The sequence below is a fragment of the Schistocerca gregaria genome, chromosome 10, assembly GCF_023897955.1.
Source record: "Schistocerca gregaria isolate iqSchGreg1 chromosome 10, iqSchGreg1.2, whole genome shotgun sequence".
NCBI classification, from domain to species: Eukaryota; Metazoa; Arthropoda; class Insecta; order Orthoptera; family Acrididae; genus Schistocerca; species Schistocerca gregaria.
Window position 1 is genome coordinate 26,068,116 of NC_064929.1, and position 5,164 is coordinate 26,073,279.

At 45.7% G+C, this 5,164-nt stretch overlaps 1 non-coding gene across 1 annotated transcript; it reads left to right on the top strand.

Moving 5' to 3' along the window:
• The first annotated feature begins 1,706 nt into the window (after nucleotides 1-1,706).
• Nucleotides 1,707-1,780, top strand: Trnaa-agc (transfer RNA alanine (anticodon AGC)). The gene has a single exon. It is a non-coding gene; the product is annotated as a tRNA-Ala (tRNA).
• Nucleotides 1,781-5,164: the final 3,384 nt, after the last annotated feature.

Below are 5,164 nucleotides of genomic sequence, written 5' to 3' on the forward strand. Positions count from 1 at the left end.
CAGAATGCACGAAACCTGAAAGACAACCTCACTGATACATAGAGAGTAGTGTTTGTGTGCGGAATAATGGGGGTGCAAGGGTCTGTGACGTTGATATGACTGTATGTAGCAAAATTTGTCAACGGGGGGGTGGGCGTAGCTCAGATGGTAGATCGTTTGCTTAGCGTGCGAGATGTACTGGCATCGATACCCAGCGCCACACGAATTTTTAACACACCTACATGCGCACCTTGCCATGCAAGTGGAATAATTCCCAACCAACAGAGGTGTCTAGGCAGATACAAACGAACTATTAGCATCCACAATTGGCATGCGTGCTTTTATTCGTGCGCAGGAAGCACCCTCCTCCCACACCTACACTTAATTTAGAAACAGTACAAATGTTCCCATAAGATTCTCAAGCCTACGTCGGAAAGATCTGCCATGCGCCGAGTTCACGTAAATCCCACTGCACGTTCATATTCTTTGCGTGCAGTCGGCTGCTACTGGTGTTGCTGGTTGTGACTGTTGATAACAGATGCCGTAGCAATCAATTCATGGAGTGAGTTGTATGTTTTGCGATAGTCTGTCTCTGACAAGCAAGCACAGGTGATATAGGTGCGAACACAGGAAGCTTACAGCCCCTCGCGGCCTGCAGACACAGAGTAGCCACACTAGGAGAGCTGCCTAAGCCGTAGACGAAATGTGCTCATTCGCTTTGGCTCGACGTCGAACTATAAATAACGCTGTCACTAGCGTGAGCGTCGTGTAAATTCGGAAAAGTCGGCTGCATGGGTGATTGCCAAGTTTGGGGAGCGTTTTGTAGTATGATCAGTGCAATGGAGACGCGGAAACTTGTGTCCCAGTGTTTTGCAGTTGGACGACAAGAGTTTTACACAGTAGCAAAGAGCGAGGCTCTGAGTTGGCATGAACAATGGAGAGCACAATGGGGCTCGAGATGTGCTTGTTACCTCAGGTGCTGTGTGATTGTCGACAAGAAGTGAAATGGAGCAATTTGTGACCTTCCTTTCAATTTAAGACGTTAAAAGCAGACGGAATTTGCATTCGTAATACCAGAGCATCGAAACTACTTGGAACTCTTGTGTATATGAACGTGTCCGCGACGCCTATGCACTCTGGTACCTTCGCCGGTACAAACAAACCAACTATCGGGTCCGTGCACATCAGAGTCGCAAAGAATGGAGAATATCCAAGCTTGGTCGTGTGTGCAGCCGTAGCTCATTTGGCACATTATTCGCTTAGCGTGTGACAGGTCTCGGGTTCAAGCCCGGCTCCTCCATGTTTTGTGGTCAGTGCATGGTAAGTGTTGGTCGCGGCGAACATAAAGGCACGCAAGAACTTGCAAAACCAGCGTCAGAGACTGATATGATGTATACTGTCATAAGGAGAGCAAGATGTAAGTGTGGGGACCGGCTGTTATGAAGGTGTCATCGAGTGCAGATCTGTCTTAGGTATCACGGCTTAACGTCAGTGAAGTCTAGAGAGTGGACAACACGTTCGTCTTACTCAGAGCGGTGTCTGAACTCTATTTTCGACGTTATGCGTGCCACTTTCATTGTGGCCAACTACGATTCGATACAGAATGCACGAAACCTGAAAGACACCCTCACTGATACATAGAGTGTAGTGTTTGTCTGCGGAATAATGGGAGTGCAAGGGTCTGTGTCGTTGATATGGCTGTATGTAACACCATTAGTCAACTGTGAGGTGGGCGTAGCTCAGATGGTAGAGCGCTCGCTTAGCGTGCGAGAGGTACTGGGATCGATACCCAGCGCCCCCAGACACTTTAACACACCTACTTGTGCATCTTGCCATGCAAGTTGAATAATTCCCAACCAGCAGAGGTGTCTAGGCAGATACAAGCGAACGATTAGCATCCACAAGTGGCAAGCGTGCTTTTAGTCGTGCGCGGGAAGCACCCTCCTCCCACACCAACACTTAATTTAGAAACAGTACAAATGTTCCCATAAGATTCTCAAGCCTACGTCGGTAAGATCTGCCTTGCGCCGAGTTCACGTAAATCCCACTGCACATTCCTATTCTTTGCGTGCAGTCAGCTGCTACTGGTGTTGCTAGTTGTGACTGCTGATAACAGATGCCGTAGCAATCAATTCATGGAGTGAGTTGTATGTTTTGCGATAGTCTGTCTCTGACAAGCAAGCTCAGGTGATATAGGTGCGAACACAGGATGCTTGCAACCCCTCGTTGCCTGCAGACACCGAGCAGCCACACTAGGAGAGCGGCCTAAGCCGTAGCCGAAATGTGCTGCTTCGCTTTGGCGCGAGGTCGAACTATAAATACTGCTGTCACTAGCGTCAGCGTTGCGTGAGCGTTGTGTAAAGTCGGAAAAGTCGGCTGCATGGGTGATTGCCAAGTTTGGGGAGCGTTTCGTAGTATGATAAGTGCAATGGAGACGCGGAAACCTGTTGTGGCCCAGTGTTTTGCAGTTGGACGACAAGAGATTTACACAGTAGCAAAGAGCGAGGCACTGACCTGGCATGATCAATGGAGAGCACAATGGGGCTCGAGATGTGCTTGTTACCTCAGGTACTGTGTGAATGTCGACAAGGAGTGAAATGGACGTCGAACTATAAATAAGCCTGTCACTAGCGTGAGCGTCGTGTAAAGTCGGAAAAGTCGGCTGCATGGGTGATTCCAGATGTGCTTCGGAAAATACTACTGGTCTACCAGAAATCTGTGAAAGCGTAGACAGATTGAGTCATAACTCCCATGGAGAAAAGTCCGCATGGTGCCCGTTGTATTCAATCCCGATGCAATTTTTGTGTTTCATCAACACTCTGAAGGTCCACAGATTACAGAATGCCTCCAGATGTGCTTCGGAAACTACTACTGGTCTTCCAGGGAACAATCAAAGCGTAGACAGTTTAAGACATTACTACCATGGAGAATATTCCTCATGGTACATATTGCTTTCAATGCCGATGCAATTTTTGTGTTTCATCAACACTCTGAAGGTCCACAGATTACAGAATGCCTCAAGATTTGCTTCGGAAACTACTAGTGGACTTCCAGGAATCGATCAAACCGTAGACAGTTTAAGACATTACTCCCATGGAGAAAAGTTCGCATGGTGCTTATTAAATTCAATACCAATGCAAATTTTGGGTTTCATCAATACTCTGAAGGTCCACAGATTACTTAATGCCTACAAATGTGCTTCGGAAACTACTACTGGTCTTCCAGGGAACGTTCAAAGCATAGACAGTTTAAGACATTACTCCAATGGAGAAAAGTCCGCATGGTGCATATTGTATTCAATGCCGCTGCAATTTCAGTGTTTCATCAACACTCTGAAGGTCCACAGATTACGGATGCCTAGAGATGTGCTTCGAAAGCTATTACTGGTGTTCCAGGAATCGATCAAAGCGTAGACAGTTTGAGACATTACTCCCATGGAGAAAAGTCCGCATGGTGCCTGTTGTATTCAATCCCGATGCAGTTTCTATGTCTCATCAACACTCTGATGGTCCACAGATTACAGAACGCCTCCACATGTGCTTCAGAAACTACTACTGTTCTTCTATTGAACTATCAAAGCGTAGACAGATTGAGACATTACTCCCATGGAGAAAAGTCCGCATGGTGCTTATTGTATCCAATGCCGATGCATTTTCTATGTTTCATCAATACTCTGAAGGTCCACAGATTGCAGAATGCCTCCAGATGTGCTTCGGTAACTACTACTGGTCTTCCAGGGGACGATCAAAGCGTATACAGTTTGATACATTACTCCCATGGAGAAGAGGCCGAACGGTGCCTGTTGTATTCAATCCAGATTCAATTTCTGTGCTTTATCAACACTCTGAAGGTCCACAGATTACACAACGCCTATAAATGTGCTTCGGAAACTACTACTGGAGTTCCAGGGAACGATCCAAGCGTAGACAGTTTGAGACATTACTCCCATGGTGATTAGTCCGCATGGTGCATGTTGTATTCAATCCCGATGCAATTTCTCTGTTTCATCAACACTCTGATGGTCCACAGATTACAGAACGTCTCCACATGTGCTTCAGAAACTACTACTGGTCTTCCAGGTAACGATCAAAGCGTAGACAGATTGAGACATTACTCCCTTGGAGAAAAGTCCGCTTGGAGCCTGTTGTAATCAATCCCGAAGCAATTTCAGTGTTTCATCAACACTATGAAGGTCCACAGACTACAGAATGCCTCCAGATGTGCTCGGAGAATAAAACTGGTGTTCCAGGGAACGATCAACGAGTAGGCAGATTGAGACATTACTATCATGGAGAAGAGTCCGAATGGTGTCTGTTGTATTCAATCCCGATGCAATATCAGTGTTTCATCTACACTCTGATAGTCCACAGATTACAGGATGCCTCCAGATGTGATTCGGAACTACTACTGGTCTTCCAGGGAACGATCAAAGCGTAAACGGTTTGACACATTATTCCCATGGAGTATAGTCCGCAGGGTGCCTGTTGTATTCAATTCCTATGGAATTTCTGTGTTTCATCAGCACTCTGAAGATCCACAGATTACTGAATGCCACCGGATGTGCTTTGGTAACTACTACTGGTCCTCCAGGTTACAAACAAAGCGTATACAGTTTGATACATTACTCCCATGGAGAAAAGTCCGCACGGTGCCTGTTGTATTAAATCCCGACGCTATTTTTGTGTTTCATCAACACTCTGATGGTCCACAGATTACAGAACGCCTCCACATGTGTTTCAGAAACTTTTACTGGTCTTCCAGGGAACGATCAAAGCGTAGACAGATTGAGACATTACTACCATGGAGAATATTCCTCATAGTACATATTGCTTTCAATGCCGATGCAATTTTTGTGTTTCATCAACACTCTGAAGGTCCACAGATTACAGTTTGAGATATTACTTCCTTGCATAATAGTCGGCACGGTGCCTGTTGTATTCAATCCCGATGCGATTTCTAAGTTTCATCAACACTCTGAAGGTTCACAGATTACAGAATGATTCCAGATGTGCTTCGGAAAATACTACTGGTCTACCAGAAATCTATGAAAGCGTAGACAAATTGAGAGATAACTCCCATGGAGAAAAATCCGCATGGTACATATTGCTTTAATGCCAATGCAATTTTTGTGTTTCATCAACACACTGAAGGTCCACAGATTACGGAATGATTACAGATGTGCTTC